Source organism: Jaculus jaculus, chromosome 9, assembly GCF_020740685.1.
Source record: "Jaculus jaculus isolate mJacJac1 chromosome 9, mJacJac1.mat.Y.cur, whole genome shotgun sequence".
Classification (NCBI taxonomy): domain Eukaryota; kingdom Metazoa; phylum Chordata; class Mammalia; order Rodentia; family Dipodidae; genus Jaculus; species Jaculus jaculus.
The window spans coordinates 46,389,496-46,399,243 of record NC_059110.1 but is presented as its reverse complement, the minus strand read 5'-3'; the positions used below and the strand labels follow the sequence as shown (position 1 = coordinate 46,399,243).

Genomic DNA, 9,748 nt, shown 5'->3' with positions numbered 1-9,748 from the left:
TATGAAAGCCTACTTTTTTGGATAATAGCACATCCAGAATCTGTAGATTGCTACTAGCAACTTTTCAGTGCCAGGGATGGGATGCCTTCCAGTGAGTTGTTGGTCATGGAGGTCTCTGTTGCCTCCAAAACATTATAGGCTATTGTTAAGACTCTCGGTTTCCCACAAGTAACAAATGGTAAGATTTCACTTGCCTGAGCAACATGATCACTGAGAAATCAAGCTCATTCTCAGCTGAAAACATTCTCTTCAGAGACCATCCAAATAAAAACTGTAAAAACTGCACTGCATGCAACCCCATGGGAGACAGAAGTCATCAGTGGTGAAAACAGTGGACACTGGAAGCTTCAAGTTTGGCCAGAAAGGCCAAATGACCTAACAGATGCAATAGTGGCATGTCTGTTCTGTGGCAAACCAACTGCTCTCTAAGTGGACTGGAGGCCAGCTCTATGGGAAGTAATTCATGCCTAGTACTGAAAACCTAATCAAAAGCCTATGGCAGGTGAGGTCATGAGCATTAGGGGTATAAAGCCTTCTCTTGCCTGGCTAAATTCATATATTATTCTCACCAAACTGCCTTGAAAGCACTACACTTAATGTTTATATTCATATATTAATGCTACTCTCACTTTTGGTTAGAGAAGCTTCTCTTTTCAGATGGCGGTGAGGACTGGGATGATCCAGAAGGCAACATAGTGCTGAGAAGAAGTAACAGAGGAGTATCCAGCACAGAAACATCTCTATCACACCTTCCAATGCTCGGAGTCCATTGTGGAAAGAATATAAGAGCCAAAGGAAGAGTTCCACTCCTTACAAGGCAACTATCCAGATGGAAATTGGCCTCAATATCCATGACTTAGCAGTACCTAGCAATACCTTCATACAATCCTCATAACAGGAGAAAAAGATGATGACTTCAAAATAAATGAGAAACTAATGGAGAGAGGGAGGGGATATGATGGATAGTGGAGCTGTGAAAGGAAAAGTGGGGCAGGGTGGGGAATTATCATGGTTTATTGTCTGTAAGTATAGCAGTTGTCAATTAAAAAATGTAAAAAATTCTACAATTGAAAGAGAAAGGTACTTCCTAAGTAAATATGTTTTATGTCAAAGAAAGTCTTTATAATCATAGAAATACAAGAAAAAATGTGACACTTTCCTTCAAGGTTGAGTTAAACTGAAATCTACTTGGAGACTAGGTATATTCATCTACTACTATGCTAGCTCATCCCCCAGCATCCAGAAAGGGTTAGTGTGTATGTTCTCATTGCACACATACCTGCTGAATAAATAAAGCTAAGTTCCAATTTGAAACTAAATTTGTTCATATGAAATTATTTTGAACTGAGTCTTTCCAGATTTATCCAACTATGTTAACTTGGATCAAAGGTTTAGGAAATCAGAAAAAAAAAAAAATTACCAGCTTCAATGGATGAGGCTGAAGCTGTATTGACCTCATCAAGGTAATATTAATGCAGCATGCTTGTTAGAACCTACCAAAACAGATATAGAGGAAGGAAAACATAAGCTGGATCTTCAGAGAGAAAAGAAAAATTAATGAATGATGCATCATGCTATGTGCTTGTATTTCATCAAGGCAATCTCTTTTAACCCTTAAAAGGTAGGTATTTGCAGTAGTCAAAATAATATACCCTATACCAAAATTATATATACCCAAATATCCTTCTGGCCAATAATATATTTTTTTGACAAAGAAAACTTGGGCATAAATATCCTATGGAAGTGGATAATGGTGCAACCAGATGCCACAAATTGTTAATAGAAAAATTTCAGTGTCATGGGTGGGATATCTTCCAGTGAGTTGTTGGCCATGGAGGCCCCTGAGGTACCCAAAACATTATAGGTCATTGTAAATGTTCTTGGTTGCCCAACAGAACTAGATAGGAAAATCCTATTGCTGAAGAGTATACATGCTTGGGCTGCAGGACTCTGAAAATCAAGCTACAGCTGAGCTAGAAACCTCCTTCCCATTGAATAGCCATAAGAAAGCTGGAAAGAGCTATGCTGCATGCAGCCATTTGGGAGAGTGAAATTATCAGTGGTCTTTATAAGCAGTGTACTCTGCAAATTATATAGTTGGTCAGCCAAGCCTAATATGCCAACTACTGCAATAGTGGCATGTCTTTTATGGGAAAAACCAACTGCTCTCTTTGATTGGACTAGAGGCCTGCTCAACAGGAGGAAATGCATGCCTGGTACTGAAAACCTAGTTAAAAGCTTAAGTCTTAGGAGGTCATAAGCCCTAGGGAACAAATGACTGCTCTTGTAACGTTAAATCCACATAGTATACCCACCAAGCTGCCCTATAAATAGTGATGTGTGTGCCCATTTTGGTTTTGTTTATAAAAGCTTACCATTTCATTTAGAGAAGCTTCTCTTTTCAGATGGCATTGACCACTGGGGTAACTCAAAACTTATCATATTTCTGATAAGTGACAGTGGAGTGCTCAGCACTAGGGAAGACATTGTTAATACACCTTTTAAGGCTCCTGGTCCATTTCTGAAGAGGGGGTGGAAAGAATGTAAGAGCCAAAGGTAGGCTAGGACTATTTATAATGCTGTTCTAGACAAAAAAAAAAAAATGGCCTTGATATTGATTACTTCACAGTGCCCGATAAGACTTTCATATTATGAGAGGGAAATGATGTCATCAGAATAGAGGAAAGACTAATTGGAAAAAAGAAGGGATTCAATGGAGAGAGAATTTGGGAGGGGGAAATGGAGGTGGTGGGAGGAAAATATCATGATTTATTGTCTATACTTATGGAAGTTGTCAATAAAAAATAAATTTTAAAAAATGGGGCTGGAGAGATGTCTTAGTGGTTAAGGTTCATGCCTGCAAAGCTTAAGAACTCATGTTCAACTCTCAAGATCCCATGTAAGCCAGATGCACAAAGTGATGCAAGGGTACAAGGTTGCATATGTGCACAAGGGGGCACACATCTAGAGTTAGATTGTAGTGGTTGGAGGCCCTGGCATGCCAATTCTCTCTCTCTCATGCATGCATTTCCTTGCATAAAAAAAGCCAGCCTACTGGGCATGCCTCAAAAAAGAAAAAATGAAAGAAAAAGCAAAAATGCTGACAAAGAAACAAAATTTCAAAGAAATTTAAAAAAACACTGTAGACATGCGTACCACACATAACTTGGACATTCGCAGCTGTGTCAAAATTAAATATCCTACAAGAAACATTTACAATGTCCACTTTTGACTTGAATTTCTTCTAACTCTATCTTTTTTTCCTAAATTCCCTTTATTAATAACCTCCATTTGATTAAACCCAGTTTCTGTACAAATTAATTTTTTTACCAATATTTTCTCTATATTTGAAATTCATGCTTCATTATTTCAAGAAATCTTGCTAGGGAGGTCTTCCGGCGAAGATGGAACCGCCAAGCTGCGCTGCAAATCCCAGGGAAAGAAAGGCAAGACATTAAGGGCTTTCTGGGACTTCTTGTCAGTGACAGGGCAAGGGCGGGGGGGCGGGGCAACAGGGAATCATGGATCCCCTTGAGGACGAGTAGACCACCCCTCCCACCAAATAGCAACTGTGCCCTGCCACCACGCCCATTGCCGCAGCTGCCACAGTCCAGCCAAAATCTTCGCAAACTGAATCCAACAACACATCAAAAGCATTATCCAACTTGACCAAGTGGGATTCATCCCAGGAACACAAGGGTGGTTCAACATATGGAAATCTGTCAATGTAACACACCACATGAACAAAGTTAAATGTAAAAACCACATGATCATTTTGATACATGCAACAAGGCCTTTGACAAGATACAACATCACTTCATGATCAAAACATTGGAGAGAATTGGCATGACTGGTACATATCTTAATATAATAAAGGCAATACACAAAGCTCCGAAGGCCCAAATAATACTGAATGGAGAGAGACTGCAGGAAATCCCATTAAGATCAGGAAAAAGACAGGGTTGTCCACTCTCACCTCTGCTTTTCAATATAGTACTGGAAGTACTAGCTTAAGCAAAAAGACAGGAGAAGGAAATAAAAGAGATACAATTTGGAAAGGAAGAAGTTAAGTTAGCTCTATTCGCTGATGACATGATGGTATATGTAAGAGACCCAACAGACTCCATCCCAAAGTTCCAGAAGGTGATTAACTCCTATAGCAAAGTAGCAGGATACAAAATCAATGCACAAAAATCATTAGCATTTATATATGCAAATGACAACGATACAGAGAAAGAAATAAGGGACATAGTCCCATTTTCAATAGCAACAAAAAAATAAAATACCTTGGAATAACGTTAACCAAGGTAGTGAAAGATCTATACAACAAAATCATAAAAACACTCAAAAAAGAAAATGAGGAGGATTTGAGAAAGTGTAAAGACTTCCCATGCTCCTGGATAGTCAGAATTAACATCTTGAAGATGACAATCCTACCAAAGGCAATATATAGATTTAATGCAATTCCAATTAAAATCCCTACATTGTTCTTCACAGAGATAGAAAAAAATGGTCTCAAATCTCATATGGAAAGGCAGAAGGCCTTGCATATCCAAACATATCCTCAGCAAAATACCTCTGGTGGCATCACCATACCTGATCTAACGCTATATAACAAAGCAATAGTAATAAAAACAGCATGGTACTGGCTTAAAAACAGGAACATAGACCAATGGAATAGACTTAAGGACTCAGACTTTTGGTCAAGCAACTATAGCTACTTGATATTCAACAAAGGCCCAAACAATATAGGCTGGAAAAAAGAGAGCATCTTCAACAAATGGTGCTAGACAAACTGGATAACCACATGCAAGAAAGTGAAACTTGATCCACACATTTCAGCATGTGCTACACTCAAATCCAAATGGATCAAAGACCTCAGTATAAGATCAGAAACGCGAATACTACTAGAAGAAAATTTACGAAGTACTTTCCATGATATAGGAATGGAAAAAGACTTCCTGAACAAAACCCCAGTAGCTCAAGATCTTAAACAGTCACTCAAACAATGGGATCACATGAAGCTGAAGTGTTTCTTTACAGACAAGCATACAATAAGCAAAGCCAATAGATTACCCACAGAATGGGAGAAAATATTTGCAGGCTATCCAACTGATAGAGGCCTAATCTCTAGAATCTGCAAAGAACTCAAAAATCTAAACAGGAAGAAGTCAAACAGCCCACTCACAAAATGGGGCAAAGAGCTGAACAGGCATGTCACAGAGAAAGAAATACAAATGGCAAACATACACTTAAGAAAATGTTCATCATCCCTAATCATCAGGAAAATGCAAATTACAACAACTATGAGACTCCACCTAACCCCAATAAGGATAGCAAACTTCAAAAAATTAAATGAAAATAAATGCTGGTGAGAATGTGGAGAAGTAGGAACACTCATCCATTGTTGATGGGAACGTAGGGTGGTACAACCACTTTGGAAAGCAATATGGAGACTCCTGAAAAAGCTGACTGTAGAGATACCAACAGACCCAGTTATTCCCTTACTGGGCATCTACCCTAAAACCTTCAAACCACAGGCCAGAGAGATTTGCTCAACCATGTTTGTAGCGGCTAAATTCGTAATAGCTAAGAGCTGGAATCAATCCATATGTCCATCACTAGAAGAATGGATAACTAAGATGTGGTATATCTACATAATGGAATTCTATACAGCAGTAAGAAAAATGACACAAAGAAATTTGCGGAAAAATGGTTGAACCTGAAACAGATCATTCTCAGTTAACTTACCCAATCACAGAAAAAAAAAAAAAAAAATCTCCACATAGTCTCACTCATCTACAGCACCTAACTTGAATCTACCCAAGATCCCTTACATACTCAGCAAGCATCTTATGACTAGACACTAGGATGGATGGGGAGGGAAGGGAAGGCATTGAAGAGGTGGTAAACACTAATCTAGACCTAAACAGCAATGGTACCATAAAATTCTACTTCCTAAAAGGCAGACCAAATGGCTGAACTTTCACCAGGCCCATACAGGAAACACCTGAAATACAAGACACTGGAGAGGGTAGGATCAAGTCTAACCTAAATCTTCTACATCTTCCCTTCACCCCCTCCCTCTCTCTCTCGTCTCTCTAACTCTTGTATATTCACTATCTTTTTCCTCATTTTCTTAGTGGGCACTGACCTGTAACTTCCAGTACCAGCATGGAGTTATCATCCACAATGAGCTTTTGATCAGAGAAACCTACAAAGTTTCCTAAAAGAATGACAGATTTCTGTCAGAGTTCTTGATGACCCACCAAAGGTTAGTGGTAAGACCCTATTGCTGAAGACAGCATATGCAGCTGACACATAAAATGGTACAGCATAGCTGGAAGCCAGGTGAGTCAGTCCCCAGACAGTCAGCTTGTCTAATGCCAGAAGGTGCTACATGGGCAACTGGGGGAAATGACCAATATATGTCAAAGAAACTCATGGTCTAACCTGCTTAGCAGCAAATAACCTGTTGCGATGCCCACACAAGTGCAATAGTGGCACACAGCCATGTTGGCAAACCAACTGCTCTTGATTTGGCTAACTGATCCCCTCAGTGGTACAAGACCCATAGCTGGAGCTGGGAAACAAGTCAGAACCATATCCAGAAATAAGCCCACTCTCCAATATCAAGCTACCAGCAATCAAGGGCTACAAGAGGGCCTACACCTATTAAACTCTCTATCAAAAAAGTAAGGGCTATCTCATTTGTCCTAGTGCTACCTTACTCTCCACTGGAGAATCTGCTTCGCTTTTTCAGATAAATGCAGATCCTAAGGAGAGAGCCTCCCCATCATACCTCAAAAGGGCCCCAGCTGAAACTAAGGAAAATTGGAAAAACAAGTAAGGGTGCTGTTTTCCTGATGAACCAGATACCAGCAAAAGGGGGAAGGAGACCAACACAGAGAAAAATGAACTCTTACCAAATCAGAGAGCCAGAGCCTCAGAGGTCCCCTACACCTCATCGCTGAAGCAGATCAAATATGAACCCAACATGGCTCAGGGAAATTTTGCAGAAAAGGGGTCAGAAAGAAAGTCAGAGCCACATGTGGGGTCCTGATATGTAGAGACATTTATCTTACCCATAACTGTGGGCTAACTGCACAATGCATGACCCATATACCTCAACAAGAAGGGGCCAATGGGGAGGAGGAAGGACATGGATGAGACTAATAATGGTACCAAACTGTCTGTATTTGTTGAATACTAGACTAATAAATTAAAAACTCATGGGAAAAAATTTTTTTAAATTTTTTAAAAAGAAATATTTCTACGGCACTGGCTCAAGGGCGTGTGAGGACACAGCCTGGCTGTCCCCATTGCTGGGGTCGTCTCTTGGTGCTGGTGGTCACCATGGCGATGTGGGAGCTGGTGGAGGGTGAATGTGGCTGTGCCAATCCACCCATGAAGCTGGTGGGCCACTTCATCCAGGACAAGGCCCTCAGCAGAAGGGATTGGGACTTGGCCCCTGGCCTCCATTGGCTCCAACCTTCGAGATGGTCTCCAAGCCTTTGGGAGTGTGCTCTGAAGATGAGTTAATGGCTGAATTCCTACAGGACCAGAAGGCACACTTTGCTTCCCGTGCTCCTCATACTTTTAAGATAGACGACCTTCTGGCAGAGATGCAGGAGATTGAACAGTCCAACTTTCGCCAGGCTCCCCACAGAGCCCCTGGTGTGGCAGATCTGGCTTTGTCTGAAAACTGGGCCCAGGAGTTTTTTGCAGCTGGAGATGCTGTGGATGTAACTCAGGACTATAATGAGACTGGTCCCAAGAATTCCTCGCTGAAGTTACAGACCCCTTTTCTGTGTCCCCTGCCCACTGGGCTGAGGAATATCTGGAACAGTTTGAGGAGAAGCTGCAGCTGGGAGAGCCAGAGGGAACAACCACTGCTGATCGCTGGTATGATGAATACCATCCAGAGGAGGATCTGAAGCACATGGCCAGTGACTTTGTGGCTAAGGTGGATGATCCCAAATTGGCTAACTCTGAGAACACATCAAGTGCCTGGGTTGACCAGTTCACAAGACCAGTGAGCAACACATCTGCACTTGATATGGAATTTTAGAGAGCAAAGTCAGCTATAGTGTCTGATGTCGATTTCTGGGACAAGCTGCAGGCAAAGTTGAAGGAGATGGCAATACAGGATGCTGAGGACCATCCCTGGCTTTCTGACTATGACAACCTCACATCTCTTCATATGATAAGGGGTACCAGTTAGAGGAGGAGAATCCCCTGCGTGACCACCCTCAGCCCTTTGAAGAAGGCTGCGGCAACTTCAGAAGGGGGACCTGCCAAATGCCCTGCTGCTCTTTGAGGCATCTGTGCAGCAGAACCCTGAGCACATGGAAGCTTGGCAGCACCTGGGTATCACCCAGGCAGAGAATGAGCAAGAGCTCTTGGCCATCAGTGCTCTGCAGAGGTGTTTGGAGCTAAAACCAGATAACCAGATAGCACTGATGGCTCTGGCTATAAGGTTTACCAATGAGTACCTGCAGCCACAGGCCTGTGAAACATTGAGAGACCAGCTGCACAACTCGCCAGCTTATGCCCATCTGGTGTCACCTGGAGAAGAAGCTGCTGGTGGGGCAGGAATGGGCCCCAGAAAATGTGTCTTGGGATGCCTGTTGTCTGACTCCCTGTTTCTTGAAGTGAAAGAGCTCTTCCTGGAAGCTGTGCATCTGGACCCTAGATCCACTGACCTTGATGTTCAGTGTGGCCTGGGAGTCCTCTTCAACCTGAGCAGGGAATATGACAAGGCTGTGGACTGTTTTACAGTGGCCCTCAGTGTTTTTCCCAAAACACGCTGTGGGATAAGCTGGGAGCCACCATGGCCAATGGGAACCAGAGTGAAGAGGTGGTGGCTGCATACCGCAGGGCCCTTGAGCTGCAGCCTGGCTACATCCAGTCTCACTATAGCTTGGGAATCAGCTGCATCAACCTTGGGGCTCACCGAGAGGCCGTGGAACACTTTCTGGAGGCCCTGAACATGTAGAGGAAGAGCCGGGGCCCTCAGGGCAAGGGAGGTGCCATGTCAGAGAACATCTGGAGCATCTTGCATTTGGCATTGTCTATGTTGGGCCAGAGTGATGCCTATGGGGCAGCTGATGCCCGGGATCTGTTTGCCCTGCTAGCTATGTTTGGCCTGCCCCAGTGACAGTGGGATGGTCTACCCTGTCAGTGTGTGCTGCAGAGGACCCTGCTCTGAATGTGACTCCCTCTCCCCCAATGGGCCTACCAAGGGGGTGGGGTGATGACCACAAGCGGTACTGCCTCTCAGGACCTCCCTCAGAGTAGGGGTGAGTAGTCTGTTCTAGATCCTACATAATTGTAGGAAGTGAGCCTTGTGTGGCCTTTGGTAATTCAAGAGTTTTATACCCAGCTACAGATCTCTCTGCCCATCGTGCCCTTTCTTGGTGCTGCTTTTTGGGTAGGATCCAACAATATAGGGGGAACTGTTGTCATCAACTGCCATTTGATAGGATCTACCACATGTATAATATCTCTTCCTTGTCCCACTCTTAGTAGGACTCGGTGGTATTCCAGCTTCCTTGGGCAGTTTTGTGTCAGAGGTTCTCCAGAGTGTCTGTACTGATGCCTTTGTCTGGGATAAATGTGTTAGGAGTTGGCCTGTTTAACTGAAACAGTGATGTGGCTCCATAGAGTTGAGATGAAGAGGGGCAATTCTAATTCTGTGACTCCTGAGAGAGCTTGATTTTCTGTGGTGGATGCTGGTGCAGTAGAT

At 42.8% G+C, this 9,748-nt stretch overlaps 1 pseudogene; it reads left to right on the top strand.

Moving 5' to 3' along the window:
• Window positions 1-7,356: 7,356 nt before the first annotated feature.
• LOC101615587 lies at window positions 7,357-9,160 on the top strand (annotated as a pseudogene).
• Window positions 9,161-9,748: the final 588 nt, after the last annotated feature.